This window comes from Nycticebus coucang, chromosome 21 (genome assembly GCF_027406575.1).
Source record: "Nycticebus coucang isolate mNycCou1 chromosome 21, mNycCou1.pri, whole genome shotgun sequence".
Taxonomy (NCBI): Eukaryota; Metazoa; Chordata; class Mammalia; order Primates; family Lorisidae; genus Nycticebus; species Nycticebus coucang.
In genome coordinates this window covers 36,404,977-36,425,556 of record NC_069800.1, presented here as the reverse complement: position 1 = coordinate 36,425,556, position 20,580 = coordinate 36,404,977, and the positions used below count along the sequence as shown (strand labels likewise).

Sequence of the window (20,580 nt, the reverse complement as noted above, 5' to 3'; positions counted from 1 at the left end):
TGGGTTTATTTTTTAACTTCCAGGGATTGAAGGCGCTACTGGCCTAAACCTATTGAAAGCTCTGGAATCCCATTGCCGAATAGCATTCCAGAAGCTTTTTCTGCTCTTCCTCAGTGTGGGGCGTGCTCTACCCCAGCTAGAAACAGTTTTGGTGGTTGGATGGGAACCATGGCCTGTTTACATCTAACACATTCATAGTATCTGGTTGGGGACAGTTGGCTGCTGTGGGCCAGATGTTTTACAGTCACTGTTCCACTCAGTTCCTAGTGCTCAAAGGAAGAAACCGAGGCTGACAGGAAGTAAATGGCCTAGTAATGCTCTACTCTGCTGCCTCCTGTGCGGACTAGCTGGGCACCTTCCCAGAAGCTGAGGAGATGGGCACAAGCAGCGGCTGGGCTCTGCCTTACAGGGCAGGGTTGCAGGCACACGGGAAAAGACTTGTCTGCTTTAGTCGTTCAGGGTGTGACCAGGCACTTGTCCAGTGCTGGGGCACTGTTGCTGTGGCCGCCTGCACTCCCTACACTTGGTACCGATCAGGTGGCTCAGAGTGGGGGGCAGCCCCAAGACTAATCACTCTGTAGCTCTGTGTGCTAGGCCTCCACTGGAATAAGCCCTGCAGGGCATCCTGCTTGTCCTCCTCCTGAGGCCTGCACGCTCCCCTTTTATATGTATTAGTTCACTTAATTTCCATGGTAGCCTGTGATCTAGGTACAGGTGATGGGACCAAGGGACAGAGGGTTTAAATTTACCCATGGTCAAGTGGCAGAGCCTCTTCACTGACCCACAGGTTCTGGCCCAGAACCCTTGTTCTTAACCCCATCAGCATGCTGCAGTGGGCTGAATGGGACCAGGTGGTGGGCTCTGGGCAGGGCAATGGGACTGTGGCCCTTCTAAGACATTGGTAGGTAGCCTCATTCAGGCTCCCAGAGGCATGAGCCTCCTTTTCTATAAAATGGATAACTAAACCTCAAGGGCATTGCTATGACATTTACTACAACACAATTAGTCAAAGGGACTGGCAGGGTCTGTGGGGATGGGTCATCCAAGGTGGGTCCCTGGTGTCCTTCTCCTGACAGGATGGGGGTGAGGGATGGGATTCATGTTCTGATCGGTACTGATTCAACATGCTATCAAAGCCAGGGTCTGGCCTTGAATTGTTGTGACCTTGGGTAAGTTAATTAACCTGTGCCTCAGTTTCCCAGTCTGAGAAAATAATGTGTGTCTACAGTAGGGCAAGTCGTAGTGAAGCTAGGTTTGACTCCAGGTATATAGAAAACGCCCTCCCCCACCCCCCCCCAGCACACAGACAGCTTCCTCTGGGTTGGGAACTGGTGCTCCAGGCCCACTGACCCGATGTCCACTCCTTGCCTGCCTTCTGTCTTCCAGGTCGATCCCTCGGGACCCACAGTCTCACCATGTCTCGTACAGAGGACGGCAGAGGGGACAGGTGGTGGCTTGGCCGGTTGGCGATCTCCCAACAGCTGGATCTCGGGCAATGTGAAGCTTTTGTTTGGGTTTCCCCTTTCCTTTTAGTTTTGCTTAATTTTTTTTTTTTTTTTTTTTTGGTCTTTTTGTTTTTTAATTTAAACCATTGAGACTTCAGAAGAGCAGGAAGCTATGTGTGGAGGCACCAGTTTCTTTAAAGCAATTCAATGTGGATAAGGCTTATGCATAAATTTTACTTTTAATTTTTATAGGGGGTTAGGGAGCTACTTTTGTTTTTGTCTTTCACTTTCCCTCTGTCTTTCTACACGTCTCTCAGTTCTGTTTATCACATCTTGCTTCCCTAGAGAAGGCCTGCCTCCCCATAGAGAATTTGGGGTTTCTCCTAGAATGAGGCATGAAGACATAACGAGGCCTCTGGCTACCTCCCTGCCAGATGCAGGAACTGCAGGACTTCTTGGTCAGCTGTCCCTGGCCAGTTCCCTGCCTCAAATGATCGGAGGCGAAGAACCACCTGGAAGAGGAAGGACCTAGAAAGGAGGTCTAAATCGCGTGCTTTGTTCTCTTTAAGCTGTTGGGAGCCCAAGGCCCCACCAGGACTCACAGTGGTGTGCACATATTCCCTCTTCTGCCCTGTGTAACTGGGAGCTTGGAGGGAGGGACGGAGAGTGACCATCTCCCACTTGCTGGCAGTGGAGTGGCAACCTCAGTTCTATAAACCTACCTTTCTGTGAGGAAAACCTATCGTGCCAAACTCTGCCTGGGACACAGCTGGGTCTTCAGCAGCATCCGTCACTGCTATGAGGACCACACCCCCTCACCTACTGTCTCCTGGTTTGTCATCTTCCCAGATGGGTCTGAAAGTACCCAGGTGTCAGAGATTGCCTGAGGCCCCCAAGATCCGGTTATGACCGATGCCATGACAGGGTAATCTGAGCTGGCTGCCATTGCCATCTTGCACCCTTGTGTTCCAGGGTCTGTGGTGTCATACATGATGGCACATACTGTCAAACACCATCTCCCTCACCCCCAGGGACTCACTAGGTGCCCACCCTCAGTATAGATAGGTCTGATGGGAAAAGAATGGGCCTGCCCAGACCAGGTAGCCTCTTGTGGCCCTGAGGTGCCCATTTGAAAGCTTGTTGCCCTCAGGCTTTCCCAGTCTCCCACCCTTCAACTCCCCTACTCACGTCTGTTGTAGCTGTCACTGCTGGCAGTGCCCCTGCACCTGCACCCAGGCTGCTTCTCAGAACCATCGACCCTCCCCGCAGCAAGTAGAGGGGGATGTTCTGTGTTGTCTCTCTGGACACAACTTCGGCTTCTCCAGGGGCTTTTCACCCCCATTATGGCCAAATAGGATAACGTCTCTGGGGAAGGAGAAAGGAGATCTGTATTCGTTTTTGTATTCTGTTTTACCTAAACCTACATAGGATCAATAGGAGAGATGGTGTACGACCACGGGGGACTTCCTCCCCAAACAGGAATCCTTTGGCCCTGGGGTTTGGGGAGCCCAGTACATCATCAGGCCGTGCTTGGCAATGTGTTTCTCACTTTCTTCCCACCTTCTCTCAAGCCCCTCAACACCAAGGTTCCTTTCTCATGGGCAGAGAGTTGGCTGCTATGAGCAGGACCCCACAGGGCTGCATGTGATGACTCGGCCCCGCCCTTCCTGGGCTGACTCCTCCAGCAGCCTCCTGAGTACTTTAAGTTGCAGCTGAGAGGATCGGAGCAGCAGTGTCCCCAATCATGGTGCATAGCCCTTCTGTGCTCCACCCTCACCCTCCCTTGAGGGCAGCTGTCTTTGTGCGTGGGCAAATGGGAAAAACCGTCCCCAGACTCGGCAGCCTCTCTCCCAGGCTGCAGCCCACACTCTTGTCATCCCTGGTGAGGTTCCAGCCTAATAAGTTTCTTCCTTATTACCTGTCTTTTTTCTCTACCCTCCCAGGTCCCATCACTCTGGCTAGAGTTCTTGGGCAGTGTAGTACTTGCCCTTTGTTATTTTTCTTGGTATCAGAGTATCCCCTATAAGTCAAAAGTGGGCAGCCAGAAGCTGTACCCCTATGTCTTTGGAACTCCTAGCCAGCTCTTGCTTTGTGATAAGGCCTCCTTCCCTAGTCCCAAGTGCCTGTCCCTTCCTCTCCTTTGCCCACCTCAGGCACCCAACCAACTAGGTGGAGGTCCTCCCCAAGTCAGCGGACTGGCCTTGGCATCGCCTTGGCTGGCACCTGTTGTCTTCTAGGTGCATGTCCACCTTTCCCCATGGGCTGGCTTTCTGATTGTCGCTCCCCTCTGCCTGCCACCTCACCTGGGTCTCAGGCCTGCCAGCAGCTCCCCTTGTGTCATCTCAGCACCACCAAGTTGGTTAGACCTGTCCCAGTTCTAGGAGTTTCCAAACATTCAAACATGGGTCATTCATTCTTTTCTCCTTAGCTCTGTGACAAGGCTAGCCTCCTGGAGAGAGGAGGTTGGCCTCAGCCGTCCTGGGTCTGAGCTTGGTTTCCCTGAGTCAGAGAGGAATCAGCAGGACAGATCATAGTGCCTTATTCCATTGTCATCCCCTGCCAGAAATCCCTGCTCTGCTGGAAGGGTGTGGCTTTTCTCTCCCTATCTCTGTCCATCTGTCACCTGCACTCATTCCCTCCCACTCCCAGGGAGCCACAGGGGAAAGGATCCCCACCCCAGCCCCCCTCACCCTCTTCCTGAGGGCTGTAGCCAGCCCCTCCTACCACGAGGGCACTCAGTAGCATCTCTAGCCCAGGACAGAAAAACTGTGCTTCAGATGGGTGCACAGTCTGCCTCTTACCTCTAGCTAGGAGAATGCTATAGTCTGTTCATTCAAGACTGGCTCCATCTGACCTCTTTCTGGGCCCAGGACTATGGTTTGCAGGCCTTAGCCTCATCTCATCCCAGACACATTAGGACAGGAGAATAGGAATTCTTTTCTCCAAATCGGATGAGGTGTGCCCCCCACCCCATGGCTCTTCTGAGGGGGTATACTAAATGTTTACTTAGGCAATACCCTGTTTACAGCTGGAGGAGAAATATGACCATCACTGGTTAGAGATTTGCTACTCTGGACAGGGCTTGCCCTCCTTTATGGCACTGCCAGTGTGGTCTCCAGAGCGAATGAAGGTAGCGATGCCTGGGTCAGAGGCGAGCCTCCTTCACTCCCTCTGCTCCCTGCCCTGTGGTGCTAGGACCACTCACCGCCCTCCCTGCAGCCTCCTTGCCCCTGCACGTTGCCCACCTCATCATTCCCTTCCTCCAGGATTCTCAACTCTAACAACATATCAGTTGTCTCCTAGCCTAGAAAACCAGTGTTGAAGCAATAAGATTATTTTTGCTTGAATCTTTTTCTAAGAGAAGGAAAAGAGTTAGCATTGTGGGAATCTTTCTTTTTATGCTGTTGGCTGTTTACTCTTTTTTTTTTTTTTAATAATAGAAGAAAGAGCTTAGTAGGATGGATATCTGGATTATCTTTTAGAAACTTGGGAATGCAAGAGGCAGGCTGCTATCCCTATGGAGGGGTCCTTGGCTCTGCCCTTGCCTGGCTCCATACCACCCCCTCCAGCCCTGTCCACCAGGTATACCTCCTACCATCAGTCATCCCACGCCCCTCCTCCTCCCACAGCTTGGATTACCCTTCCCCTTGACTCATTTTCCCTTCCTAGGCCTGTCTGGCAGCCCCCAGGCAGACACAGCTGCTGGGAGTCTCCTTGGGCCTGACAACCTCAGAATAGCCGAGCTGGCATTATTCAGCTCTTCAGGCCACTGGGTTTTAGAGGCAGAGCGCCAGAGGTATTGCCTCTGCCATCCTCCCGCACTGGGCTGTAGCACAGCCTCTGAGACAGCATAGGCCCCACCTCTTAGCCCCCTGCCTGCCTGGGCTCTGAGCACCTAGGGCTCCTGTCTGGAGAAATTAACCCACTACTACTGGTTGCTCAAGGGTCCCCTAAGATTTCAAGGGTATCAGAAGGGAGGCTCTCCCATGTGATTTTCCAGGAGAGGCCGCGGGAGGAAGGGAGCCTGTTCAGGGGCATTCAAAGCAATCTTTTGTGCCCAGGGACTTCTTCCGATTGGAGCAGGAAAGTATATTTCACTGACTTCTTAAACATTCGTGTGGAACAGACTTGAGTGAGAGGGAGGTTTTAAGCCAGGCACAAAGTTAGTTTCAAATACTAGTTAATCTATTTTTCTTTATTTCCTTTTTTGCACAGAAGCTGGTAATCTAGGACCTACATGTGAACAACTTTATATGAATATTTTTTGTACTTGGTTTACTTGGGTTGGTATGATACATTATATTTAAGTTCCTTGAACACTGTGGATCCCCCTAATATGTATGAATGACTGAGGCTTTGTAAATTAAGGGACGTTTGTGTGAATAAAGTTATTTGATGGGGTCAAAGAAGCCATATATGATTTGAAAACGAGTGTCTTGTGGTTTGTTGCTGTCGTTTGGAAAGAGTGGAGACTTCAGCCCCTAGTTTCCGGGTGGTGGGTGGATGAGGAAAGGATGCCTGGCCACCCCAGTGCTCCCTGGTTGAGAAAGCTGCCTTCTGGCCTGCCTTCTACACCTGAAAGACAGGCACTTGGACGTGAAGGAGCCGTGCAGCTGGTCCTGGGGCACCCCGGGTCCAGAGATGGCCTGGTCTCTTCTGGGGCCTCTCCACACACCGTGGGCCTCTCAACCCCAGCCCAGTGGTTCCAGTTCTACCTCTGAGGGGTTTAAATGTGGAAATAGGACAGGTGTGTCTCCATATGCCAGCAGCAAAGGTAAGGGTCAAGTTCTAGAAAAGCTCAGCAGAGGTGGGTTTTGTCAGGTCAGAACAGTTCTGGAGGCTGAGGCGTAGCATCCATGTCTGGAGAGCATTGGAGTCTGGGTAACAGAGCACGTAGCCTGTCTCCCTTTGTGCCTGGGCCAACAAAACCATGTCCCATGATGAACACAGCCTAGAATTGATTAAAAGCTAGGTGGCTCTGGCTCCACTGTGCTGCATGGTAAGTGTGATGTGAGCCCCTCGACTGATGAGAAATTGAGACTACAGGGTGGGTTCTGGTGGATGGGGAAAGAAAAACTGCTGCTTGCCTTCTGGGCAGGTAACCCATCCTAAAGCGTGGGCAAAGATAGCCACCTTTTGAACTATTGAAGCTATGTAAGAATCTAATACTGGGATGAGCGCAGTGGCTCATGCCTATAATCCTAGCACTTTGGGAGGCCAAGGTGGGTGGATTGCTTGAGCTCAGTCAAGCAGTTTGAGACCAGCCCGAACAAGAGTGGGACCCCATCTCTAAAAAATTATCCAGGCATTGTGGCGGGCGCCTATAGCCCAGCTACTTGGGAGGCTGAGGCCAGAGAATCACTTGAACCTAAGAGTTTAAGGTTACTGTGAGCCATGACGCCACAGCACTCTACTGAAGGCAACAAAGTAAGATTATGTCTCAAAACAAAACCAAATATTGGGCCCTGCACATAGTAGGCACCCAACAAATGATTCTATAGTTTACTTTTCCCAAAGAGATAGGTCTGTCATTCTCTTGGAGTCTGCTGGACACTAAGCCCTGGCCCTCCTGGTGTCCTGCTGTGGCGCGGCTTTCTCAAGGGGGACCCGTGAGCCCAGGACAAAAATCAAACTCCAGCAGGAAGATGGAGTCAGGACTTTGGACTGTGTGAGTTAGAGGAAAAGATAAAGCAGGCTTCCTGCCTGGTCTGAGTGAACACGCTATGTCCCAGGCCTGGGATTTGGTGTCCATTGGCTGTTGGGGACAAAGCTGCTTACAAAGGATACTTCTGTCCTTAGCCTGGAACACAAACTGGAACTTGAAGGGCTATTCACAAGTTTTTTTATTAACAGATTTATTGAAATAATTCACCTTTTGAAGTGTGCAATTCATCGTCCTAGGAGTGATTATCAGAAAACCATAAAGTATACAATTCAGTGGTTTTTATAATGGTATATTTACAGTGTGCAAGCATTATCACTAATTCCAGAACAGTTTTACCACCTCAAACAGAAACCCATACCTGTTACAGTCACTTCCCAGTTCCCCCATGTTTTTAATTTCCTTGGGTATATATCAAGCAGTGGAACTGCTGGGTCATTTGGTAACATTAATTTCTTTAGGAACCGCCAATCTGCTTTCCAAAGAGGCTGGACCATTGTATATTCCCACCAGCAGGTATGAGGATTGCAGTTTCCTTACATTTTGCCATATTGCACCATAAATGTTCACAAGTTGTTACAGGTGTCCACACTACATATTAATGGCAGTAAGGCGTGCCACAGCCGATAGCTACTCTAGAACTCACTCACTGATCCAGCAAGGACAAGGTACTCAGCCTTTGCTGAGTAGAGTTGAAAACAAGGCCTAGCTTTGCTATTTACTGGCTTTCTGACCGTGGAGCAGATCACTTTGTTTTCTCATTCACGATAAAGTAAATAGCCACTTCATAGGATGGTTAGCAAGACTAGCAATTTTTTAGGCAAACCCCCTTCAGTGAGCATTTCCTCTCTCCCTGAGTCCTGGGCACCTGGAGTTAGGGGCCTTGAGGAGCTCACAGCATGTGTTGGGGCACAGGTAATGAGGAACTCGGTACATACCACAGTAACACATGGCCAGCTGAGCTCCAGACTCTGCACAGATGAGAAGTGTGTCACCCAGACCCTGGAGGGAAGAATCTGGAATACCAAACCAGGCCAGAGTTCGTGCGGTGGAAGGAGAAGTTAGATGTCTGGGCCTTCACTCATCTTGGGGCTCCAGCCTCTGATTTAGTGGTTATGCTCAGGGCTTATGAGTCAGGCCCTGCTGGCAAGGAGCTCAGGGACCCATGAGGGGGCCTCAGGGAAGACAGGGACATTATTACAGTGGGCCAGACCCCACAGAGGGCAGCTCCAGGGGCTGTGGAGCACAAAGAAGGCCCCAGTGTCACCCAGAGTAGGGAGGATGGGGGAGACTCCCTGGAGGGGTTATGCTCACTTCACACAGTTGCCTGACTTGCCCCTGTCCCCACCAGGCCATGCTGCAGTCCCTTGGCCTGCAGTGCCCTGACGGACTGCTCACCCACCAAGGGTTCTGAAGTGTGGTGGGCACAGCACCCTGGTCCTTTTCTAACCTCTCAAGTTGGAGAGCCGTAGCATCTGCCTGCCTCGCAGCATACCCTTACCTTGTGATGCCCTGCCCTGAGGACCCCATGAGCTCCTGGGGCATTGAGCCCCATCCCTTCAATCCCATCTGCACATAACTGAGAAATTCCCTTCTAAGTCCTCAGGAAGGAAAGGCCATGACAGAAGGCCTTAGGCTTCCTGCACTTACCATAGTGCCCAGACTCCTCTCGCTGACCTAGAAAGCCCTCCACCAGCCTCCTGCTTACTCCTTGGGCCCTCCTGCTACCCAGCACTGCCTCAGGCTCTCCCCCAGGCTGTCTTGACACTGCTACCGTAGGCACACGGGCATTTCCATCTCAGGCCTTTGCACCGGCTGTTCTCACCTGAGAGACATTATTCACTGCTTCACAAAGGTCTCTGCTCTTGTTGCCTGGGAGACCCTTGCAGAACCCTTATTTAAAGAAACACCAGCTCACGCCTTTAATCCTAGCACTCTGGGAGGCTGAAGCGGGTAGATTGCCTGAGCTCATAGGTTCAAGACCACCCTGTCTCTGAAAAATGGCTGGGCATTGTGGTGGGTGCCTGTAGTCCAAGCTACTCGGGAGGCCGAGGCAAGAGGATCACTTGAGCACAGGAGTTTGAGGTTGCTGTGAGCTACGACACCACAGCACTCTACCAAGGGCGACAAACTAAGAAGACTCTATCTCAAAAAAAAAGAAAGAAAGAAAAAGAAACGGAATACCTCACCATCGCTACCTCTTCAGCATATTTACTTTTGTTTATAGCACTTATAACCAATGGAGTTTTACATACTATATACCTATATATTATGTACATACACAAGTGTGCATATAAATATATTTTGTGTGTATGTGTGTACATATGTCATTAAGCAGTGCCTAATGTGCGACAGGGTGTGCTATCCAGTATATGTTTGTCAAGAGCATGCCACATCCAAGCCTGTTCTTCTATGGCCCCAGTAGTAGGAACTTGTTCGTGGGCCTTCAGGGAGGAGGGCACTGCGGGGGACAGGACCCCAATGCTCCTGAGCCGGGGCCAAGCCCTCCGCCTGGCCTGCAGCTTCTCCTCATTCCTGAGGCTTAGTCCTGGGCTTCATTCCTGCCAACCCCCGAGAGGCAGGAATGAAACTTGCTACTTGAGAAGGAAATCACCAGATGTGAGGATAATATTGGGGTTTGATGTCTTTCATCTGGAACAGGGTTCAGCAAACTTTTTCTATTAAGAGCCAGAAAGCAAATATCTTAGGCTGTTCAGGGTGCAGGACCCCTGCCTGTTATAGCCCTTCAACTGTGCCATTGGACGGCGCAGGCAGCCACAGACAATACGTGAACAGAAGAGCGTGGCTGAGTGCCGATAAAACTTGGTGAATGGATGTTGAAATTTGCATTTCATATATACTTTTCACTAAAGTGTCACAAAATAATATTATTTTTATTTTTCTTCAAACCATTTACAGATACAAAACCCACACACCTAGAGTAGTCTTAAGCTTGCTTCTGTGAGCTGGGTTATCAACAGCATCGCCCACGACAAATGGACCCAGTTTAGAGACTGGCCTGTGTGTTTGGGTCCATCGAAGTGAATCTGCGTGTTGGTTAAGGGGGAAGAACCAGGCTCAGAGGTTTTACTTCATCCCCAGTTGGTCGCTTGGCCAGACAGCTCTGGGTGTTGGAAAGGACGTGATGTAGGGAAATTGACATCACTCACCTCCTAACACATCCACGAATCTAGAAGCAGCAAGTATGAAAAAGCAATTGGAACAGGAGTCAAGATACCTGAGTCCAGATTCACCCTGGTCTCGCCCAGCTGTGTGGGATGCCACCTGTCCTCTCCTCTCTCTGGGCCTAATAGCACAGCGGGTCTTGTAATGAGACACGAGGTTTGAACCACTGCGTTACTACTTACAATCTTGTGACCTTGGGCATGTTACTTTCCAATCTTCAGTTTTATCATCTGTAAATAGCGACATCACTAGTACCCACTTGTAGATTTTTCTGAAAATTGCTGACAATGCATGTATACTATAAGGATGCAGTGATTTATTCATAAACGGTATTTATTAATAGTATTTTTTATAGGCTCTGATCCAGTATTATCAATAGTGTTTTTTAAGGCAGAAAGACATCCTGTGAGATGCTCCTCAAATAAAAGGGCTCCATGGAAGGTGAAATATTTCATTCCCTTCCTAGCAGGCGCCAGCCAGTGCATGTTAAAGGCTCTGAGAAGTCCTATAGTAAGTCCTGTTTCTCAAGCTTCTTGGATCACTGCTGCTTATACATTGAACTTGTATTATCAACATCTGATGCTAGTGTTTTAGGGGAAATGCTCCAGAGTCCAGGTTGGGAGGTGTTAACCACATCATCTTTGCAGCTCTAAAATCCTAATATTCTTTTAGGGGACTTCAGCCACTCTATCTCTTTTACATGGGGCTAGAATCACTTTCCTCTTGCAGAAGCCTCCAGAAGTGCCTCTGCTTGGTCTACTGGTTCCTTGAGACCAGAATATGAAGAATTTAATAACCACGGTCTGGGGGCCCTGCCAAAATGCTGTAGGGCCCAGGCCCAGACAACTTGAATGTGGTAAGAACACAGAGTGCAGCTCCCCCAGCCAGCAGGGCAAGGACACTGCCAAAACCCTCACATTCCTGGTTCCCACATTGGCAGAGCCCAGCCACCCTCCAGCTAGTGTTTACCCAGCGCCTGATACACGCAATTAGCCTCTGCTGGGAGGCACCTGTCGTTTAGTGGTTCTGAGCACAGGCTCTACCGTGAGACTTTCTGGTTCCAAATTGAGTGGTTCTACCTCTTTAGCGCTCAGTCTCCTCAGATGTAAAATGAGGGTAATAACTACACCTGTGTCTGCACACACAGGGGACCCCAAATAGCAGCAGCAGAAATAAGATGCAACTCACTTTCTCTTTCATATCAAACAAGAGTGGAGATGGCGATCTGGGTCTCTCAAGCTCATTATGTGAAGTCAAGGATCCCATCTCCTTCTGGTTTTCAGCAAGTGGCTTCCATCTTCAAGATCAGCTCCTGGTCTAGAATGGTGGAGCTTCAGGCATTTCGTCTTCACCCCAAGTAGCAGCTGAAAGGGAGAGAGGAAGAAAATTTGCCCAACTTTTAAGGAAACTTTCCTGAAGACACTGACCTTACACTTTCACTTACCTCTCACTGGCTGAAACCTAGTCACATGGCAACATCTGTGGCCAAGGAGGCTGAGAAAGAAGGAAGCAATGGTCCTGTTTTTAAGGTTGAGGGAGACTGGAAGCTGGGTAGGCAACTAGCCTCTGACAAAGGGCAATTCTGATAAAGGTTTGGCAATCACCATAATCAGAACATAATAATATGGACTCCAAAAAATAAAAAGAACTAAAATTAGAGGGGGGTCCGATCAGAGTTGGTATGACAGTTAATTATGCAGTGCCATCACAGGACCTTATGATGCCAGAAGAGGTGTGGGCTTGGGCTCCTGTTGGCCTGCTGTTTACTCAGGGAGGAGGTGCTGAGTGTCATCTGTGTTAGCACTCACTCTTCTGGGGCTGGACGAAGAGGCAGAACTTCCTAGTGGTCACAAGAATGGAGTCTGAAATCCAATGCCTAATTAAAACAGAGTCCAGAGTCCTGGGTTTGGGACTTCCTGGGAGATCTGGGGCAGTTTACTTACCCTCTCTGGGTTTTGATGTCTTCATCTCTAAGGTGGAGAAGATGGTAAGAATGCTGTCCCAAGATTATTGCGAGGGAAAAGTGATTTAATACAAATAAACTTCTTTGAACCCTGGGGAGTAAAAGCAGCTCTGGTCTCCTCAATGGACCCACAGGGCTGCTCCACACCTCCCTTGCCTTCTTCCTGCCCTGAGCACCTACTCTGCTGGGCACTGGGGATTCAGAGATGAACTACGGGTAGAGCCGTATCCTTTATAATCATTCCAATGTTTCCTGAGCCCCTACTGAGTTCCAAGCTCTGTTCCCAAGATGACTACTAAAAGAGATGGCCAGGTCTGTGGAGTCGGGTGGGGCATATAGAGAACACATCCTGAGACCTTTTGTTTCAGGCAAGATGCATTAAAGGGGCTAAATAAAGAGACGTGGGTCAGGTCCCAGTTGGGTTGGTGGGATGTAGCCTGTGGATACCGTGTTTCATAACTCTAGACAGGCTGCTAAGCCAGACCTACAGATGGGACCTAGGAGAGGAGGACAACCAATTCCTGCACAGTAACACAGCACTGTATTTTCCTGGGTCATCAAATGAGCAGTAATCTGGCAACAAAAGATGATTAGCCACAGATGCCTGCCAAGCTGAGCCAGTTGCCTGCTCCTGGAACCCAGCCAGTTCTCCACTCTCAGGCTCCCAAACTCACTGCCCAAAACTACTCCTTTGAGACCCTCATACCACTCTGTAGTCAGCTTTGGAGAGCAGGTAATATAGCAAGTTCTACCATCTACGTCAGTTATTTATTTCATTTCGGTTCTGAGTACCCCTTTCATATATGTTCTGTGATTTGTATATTCACAGAATTCCATTAAGCATGATTTCAAGCTCTCAATAGAGGACACTGGAAGGGCACTGCAGACAGACCTACCCCAGCCACTGACCCAGAACACAATCTCTGCAACCCCGCAGCCTCAGTCTGGCAGTAACTTTCCAGCAGTCCTCTTGAAATGAAAGCCCTGGTGTGGCCTACGCACAGTTGACTGTGGCCTGATGGTCTCACATAGCCAGCTATGTTCCCTCTGCAAGTCTGAGTGTGGCCAGGGTCATCTGAAGACCTTCCCCTCCCACTGGTGCCTGGACTCCCACTTCATGTCCATGACACTGGCTGTTCCTCCAGCCACACCCCAGAGGGTGGCCTCTTGCTTGCCCAGTAGCTCCAGACCAGCACTAGCCTGACTGAATTGTCAAACTTCTCTGCTATAAAGTGGCTAAACTACACCTTTCCCAACAAGGTTCAAACCCCTTTCAAGTGTATCCTTCCTTAGTCATTTATGAGAAAACTGTAGCTAACATCATACTAATGGTAAAAGACTAAATACTTTCCTCTAACATCAGGAACAGACAGGATGTACAATCATCATTCAGTGTTGTACTGGAGTTTCCAGACTAACCAGGTAAGAACTAAAATTAAAAAATAACAGGCATGAGATTAAAAAGATTAAAACTGTCTTCATTTGCAGATGACACAATCATCTATGTAGAAAATCCTATGGAATCAACAAAAAAGCTACTAGAACTTAGTGAGTTTAGCAGAGTTGCCAGATACAAGATCAATATACAATGATCAATTGTGTGTCTCACTCTGTCCCTGGGGTTGAGTGCTGTGGCATCATCATAGCTCACAGCAACCTCTTGGGCTCAAGTGATCCTCATCCCTCAGCTTCCCAAGTAGCTGGGACTACAGGTACCTGTCACAACACCTGCTTACTTTTTCTATTTAGTAAAGCTCAGTCTGGTCTTCAACTCTTGAGCTTAAGCAGTCTGCCCACATCGGCATCCCAGAGTGCCAGGATTACAGACATGAGCCACCACACCCAGCCAATTGTATTTCTTTCTTTCTTTCTTTCTTTCTTTTTTTTTTCTGTAGAGACAGATTTTCACTTCATCGCCCTCCGTAGAGTGCCGTGGCATCACACAGCTCAGAACAACCTCCAACTCCTGGGCTTAGGCGATTCTCTTGCCTCAGCCTCCCGAGTAGCTGGGACTACAGGCACCCGCCACAATGCCCGGCTATTTTTTTGTTGCAGTTTGGCCGGGGCTGGGTTTGAACCCACCATCCTCAGTATATGGGGCCTGCACCCTACCCACTGAGCCACAGGCACTGCCCGCCAATTGTATTTCTATATGCTAACAATGAGTAATCAAAAAGTGAAATAGAAAAAAATGCTACCGCTTATAATGTCATGAAAAAATATGAACTGCTTAAGGATAAAACTGGTAAAAGACACCAAAGACTTATACAATCTACAAACGACTGCTGAGAGAAAATAAAATCTAAATAAATGGAGAGAGATAAGTTGATCCTCATTATTCCTGGATTTCATATTTGCAATTCGCCTGCTTACTAACATTTGTAACTTCAGTTATTCATAGGCAAGCAGGTAGCAAAAATTGGGAGTAGCTTGATACTCCCTTTCCCAGCCCAGGTCAAACAAGGTAACTGCCTGCCTTTTCCTTTCTGCTCTCGTAACTGTTAACAAGTATCCTTTCACAGTCTATGTAGTGTGACTTTTTCATGTGTGCTTTTTGCTGGTAATTTTAGAATGGCCCCCAAGCTAGTACTGAAGTGCTGCCTGGGGTTCCCTGTGCACACCGGCCCGTGGTGCGCCTCGTGGAGGAGGGAAGTGTCTAAGATAAGCTTCATTGAAGTGTGAATTGTGGTGCTGTTGGCTGTGAGTTCAATGCGAATGCATCAACAATAGCTATTACATAAGGTGCCTATACAGAAATACACATAAAACAAGGTAACATACATGCGTCAATCAGTTGATGAGAATGTTGTAACCAGACCCTCACAGAAACCTAACCCTGTATTTGCCCTAGGGGCAATATTTTAGTACAGTATTTGCTAATTCAGTGTTCATAGAACGTAACTACCACAAATAATGACAATTGTCGGTACTTTGCTCATGGGTCAGAAAACTCAATATTGTTAAGATGTCAGTCTCCCCAAACTCATCCCTATGGGTTCAGTATAATCTCAATCAAAATCTCAGCAGGCTTTTTGTAGGCATCGACTAGCTGAATCCATATGAAAATATAAAGAACTCGGAAGGGTCAAAACACTCTGAAACAGAGCAAAGAGAGCTATACTATCTGCTTTCAAGAAGTGTTGTGAAGCTACATTAATCAGCAAATGTGGTAATAGCATAGAACAGACACACAGCTCAACGGAACAGAATAGAGAGTGCAAAAATAGATCCACATGTATTTGCACAGCTGATTTTTGACAAAGTTTTGAAAATAATGTAGTGAAAAAAAGGATAGCCTTTTTAACAAATGGTATTAAAACAACCGGATAACTCAATAACTCAATTTATGCCTTACATATACAAAAATTAAATTCAAATGGATAAAGCTTTTAGGAGAAAAACCTTTTTGGCCTGGTGTTAGACAAATATCTCTTAGCTATGATACTAAAAAGCATAGTTTGTAAAAGAACATATGGATAAATTGAACCACATCAAACTTTCAAACTTCTGCATCTCAAGAGACACTGTTAAGAGAATGAATGGACAAAACACAGACTGCAAGAATATCTTTACAAAGTATACATTGAACAAAGACTGTATTCAGAATTGTAAAGAACTCTCACAACTGAACAATAAGAAAACAAGCCCCTCTCCCCTGAAAGTTGGCAAAAGATTTGCATAGACATGTCATCAGAGAACATAAACATGGCAAATAGCACAAAAAAAGACGCTTGACGGGCGGCACCTGCAACTCAGTGGGTAGGGCGTCAGCCCCATATACTGAGGGTGGCTGCCAAACTGCAACCAAAAAAAGCCAGGCATTGTGGCAGGCGCCTGTAGTCCCAGCTACTCGGGAGGCTGAGGCTGAGAATCGCCTAAGCCCAGGAGTTGGCTGTGAGCTGTGTGAGGCCACGGCACTCTACCAAGGGGGACAAAGTGAGACTGTCTCTACAAAAAAAAAAAATACAAAAACAGATGCTTGACATTATTCACCATCAAGGAAAATTAGATTAAAAACGTTTTAATTTAAAACTTGAAACCCCAGTGAGATATCACTACACACCTAATAGAGTGGCTAATATTAAAAAGACTGATGATGCCAGTGATGGCAAGTATTTGGAGGAACTGGAACTCTTACCCCTGGTAGGAATGAGAAATGGTATTACGACTTTAGAAGCACTTTGGTAGTTTCTCTTTTTTTAAAAGTAGTTTAATAAATATATATAAAAAAAAAAGTGTTACTCTAGGTCAAATAAAACAACCAAAGCAAATCTGTAAAAAGAAAACTTTGGCAATTTCTTAAAAGTTAACCATACACCTCCCATATAATCCAGCCATTCCAATTCTAGGTATTTACCAAACTCTTTGAAATTTATGTCCAAAGAGTTACATGAATGTTTGTAGCGGCTTCATTTGTAACAGCTCCACACTGGGAACAACCCAGACTTCCCTCCGCGTATCGCCACATGGGTAAACGAGTAGCGGTTTAGCCGTAGCGCCATATGCCGGAATGCTACTTGGCAACAGAAAGGAAGAAACTGCCGATACCACAGTGACGTGGGGGACTCTCAGAGGCGTTATGCTGAGGGAAAGAAAGCACACACTGTATGATTCTACTTACACAAAACTCTAGAAAATGCAAACTATTCTACAGTAGCTGAAAGCAGATCAGTGGCTGCTTGAGGATGGTGAAGGGCCAGCGGGGGCAGGTGACGGGTACGTTCACTGTCTGGAATACGGTGAAGGTTTCATGGTGTATACGTATGTCACAACTTACTAAGTTGTAGACTTCAAGTGTTATATGTCAACTATGCCTCAATTAAATTGTTTAAAGGGGGGGGTAGGAGTGGGAAGTGACGTTAAGAATCCACTTGAAGGGATCCCCCCAAATAATTTGAGCATCAGTAAAGAACAGTCACGATAATAGATTTTAACACATTGAATAATAATAATTCATAAGTGTGCAGATACTACAAATGGAGGAGAATGAAGGGAGGGGAAAACATGACCTTAGAATGTAGAAATGGCAAGAAAATTAGAACAATCTTTATTTTGCAGCCACCACTGCAGAAATAATTCAGAAAAGGTATCAATAGTTGCTAAAATAACTATGAAATGTCGTGAGGAATCGGGGTCTTCACATGTCTCAAATAGCATCATTCATCACACAGATGATGCAAATTACCATCTTTACATTGGAGAGATCTTCCAGATGCACGTTAATCACATAATCTCATTTGGTATCACCAATGATGGGACACACTGGCATGATGCCCTCCTTATGTAATAATGCAAAGGGGAGGGCACGCCCTCACCTCTGCCCTGTCACTGCCCGGAATACTTAACCCGAATCTAATCACGAGGAAACAATCAGATACGCGCAAATTGTGGAACATTCTATGAGACTACTGGGCTGTCTCTTTTAAAAATGTCAATGTCATGAAAGAAAAAAAGAAAGGTGAGGAGGATGGTACAGTGGGGACTATTCATTCTAGATTAGACGCTAGAGGAACGTAACAACCAAATGAAGTGCCTGTTCCACGATGGAATCCTATATTGAAAAGAGTAAAAATGAAACAGCTATAAAGGACATTGTGAAGACATTTAGAGAACTTAGAATACGGGCTGTATTAGGATAGAGATTGTAATCGTGGTAAACATTTGGGGTATTTAGTATTTTCTCTGGGTAGGAGAATGCCTCTTGATTTTAGGTGATGTGTGGATACACACCAAAGTGTTTAGGAGTGGGGTGTTATGACATCCGTGTCTGTATTTCTATCAAAACAAACACAAATGTGGCAAAACGCTAACAAATGGGGAGCCAAGGGGAAGGGCACCTGGGTGTTCATTGCACAATTCTTTCAACCTCTTGGTCAGTGTGAAAATACTTAAAAGTCCAGGAAAGGAATAAGTGGCTGGTCCAGAGGAGTCTTTTCACCTCCAAGAGTCTGATTAGGGCCCTGACCTTTGACCACTAGGCCATCCCTGGGCCTCTGGAGAGCCTCCTGGCAGCTTATTCCTCCTGTCAGCAGCCACTGCCTGCCTGGGTCACCTGTCTGGGCCACTGATAGCTGGAGCTCAGAGTGAAAACCTGGGGGAGGTGCAGGGGGAGGCAGCAAATGTGGGGAAATTAGACAATGGGCAGCTATGGCTGTCCTGAGGACTCCCTGCACTGGGCTCAAGTCTACAGGGGTCACCAGCTCTGCTTGTAGGCGAGAGACATAGAGCCACCACGCTGAGTACACCAACAGCACCAGAGGAGGGCTTGTCTGCCACATCCCCTCCCTGGTTCTCCAGTCTCCTCTCTCCTCACTCACTGTCCCAGCCCCGCCGTGTCTTGTGTTATTTGAGGACACACTCCTGCCTCAGGGCTCTTGGGCTTGTTCCCACTCCTGAAATGCTTCCCCCCGCCCCCGCCCTGGTGTGTGCCCGGGCCCCGCTCTCCCTCCAGCCCCCTTGCTGGCTTTGTTACACCATCTAACATATCAAGCTTCTGTCTTTCTCTCCCAGAGATGCCAGCTCCCCATCATGGGCACTGCCATAGCCTCAGCACCAGGTACACAGTAGGTGCTCAATAAAGAGTTCTTGAGTGAATAACTACAAAAACAGGTTTCTGTGTTCCCTTGGATGGTGGGGGGTGTGTGTGTGTGCATATGTGAGTTGGCCAGGCTGGGGGTGTCCAGCCGGCTGGGTCATCTCCCAAGGCTCATTTCCTGGGGTACAGGCAGGGTCTGCAGAGGGCTGGGTGGATGCCACTTGCAGCATCAACACATTACATAAGCTGGCATGGGACAGTGGGGAGAGGGGCCGGAAAGGCTTTTATCCTGTGTTTGCGCAGAGAAACTTCCCCAGGCCATGTCCTGAGCTGCCAGCCCTTCAGCTTTGTGCTCACTAATTGTCCTGACAGGGCCCCCCACCTATTCACCAGGCCCACTGGCTCTGAAAGGCTAATACATGGGTGGACACCCAGGGCCTGGGAGGAGCGCAGGCCAGTATGTCCTGGACGCTGCTGCCTGGGGCCTCAGTCCCACCCGGGCAATGATGACGCTGCAAGGCCAAGCCCCGTGCACCTGCCTGCACATGCCAGGGTCCCAGGTGTTCCCCTGGGGCACTGCCTAGTGGCATGCTGAGGCCTGAGCTGCCTCCATGGGCATAACCCGTGCCTCGGCCCTCCTCTTATCCAGTGCAACCCAGGGCTGGCCATTCTCTGTCCACCAGGGCATCGTAATGTACCTGCCCTGGGACAGCCAGGGGAGGCCGAGCACACAGGAGCCCGGCCCTGCTTAAAGGTCAGTGAGCGGCGGTCCTGTGATGTTCACAGTTACTGGCCGTCCACTCTGAGCCAAGACTGCAACTGCTGGGGATTCGCAGCATCCTTTAGTTTCTGCTTCCACGGCACTTAGAGCCCAGTACAGGGGGACACACAGAAATAAACACTTTGAAGAAAGAGGGGTCAGTGGTCAGGGTGGCTTCCTCACTGAGGTGACATTTAAGCAGAGGCCTAACGGAGGGGGAGAGGGAGCCAGGTGATGGGCAGGGTTGGGGAACGGCAAATTCAGTAGCCCTGTTGGGTCTGAGGCCTGGAAGCAAGGGGAGGAGATGAAGGAAGAGGTGGTAGGTCTGGGCCCTCCTGGGCCATCGTAAGGTCCTTGGCTCTTCCTCCAGGTGATAGAGGAGACTGCAGAAGGTTTTAAATAGAGTGACAGGATCTGGCTTCCATTTTCAGAGAGTCCCTCAGCTTCTATGTTAGGAATAGATTTGGGATGGAAGACAGTTGGAGAAGCATCATGACCCTAAGAGAAGGGGTGGCTTTTTGGTGGCTTTTGAGTAGCAGTGGAGGTGAGAAGCGGCCAGGGTCTGGACCGATCTGAAGGTAGAACCCGCAGCATCAGCTGACAGATTGGCTGTGGAGGGCACAGGGTGTCAGGACTGCAGCTATGAACTCTTTTAACATTGCCTCTGCGTCGTGTTCTTACAGACCGGACACACCTCTGTACCCCTGAAACCGCACATTAGTGTCCTCATTTTAAATACACAGGAACTGAGGCCCCATGAGTGGGGAACAGCTTGAACTGCATGGACAGGAAGGTTGCAACCCCCTTTCTCAGAGCGGTCACCTTTCCCGGCTCACCTCTGCCCAACACACATTAAATCTCTCCCTCTGGAGGCACACAGCACCTTCCACCTCCCCACCCTCTGCAGGGCCTGGGTATGTCCATGCCTTTCATCCACCTGTGCCTCGCCCTCCACCAAGATGTGGCCACATCTCCACTCACCCGTCCCAAGGGCACTGCAGCTCAGCGGGCTGGAAGCAGAGCTAACCT

At 48.6% G+C, this 20,580-nt stretch overlaps 1 protein-coding gene across 1 annotated transcript in view; it reads left to right on the top strand.

Annotated features, from left to right (window-relative positions):
• Positions 1 to 5,851, top strand: part of STK35 (serine/threonine kinase 35) — a 42,886-nt gene extending 37,035 nt beyond the window's left edge. The window contains exon 4 of the mRNA XM_053574372.1: positions 1,387 to 5,851. The gene's annotated coding sequence lies outside the window, so the exon portion shown is untranslated. The remainder of the gene's footprint in view (positions 1 to 1,386) is intronic.
• Positions 5,852 to 20,580: the final 14,729 nt, after the last annotated feature.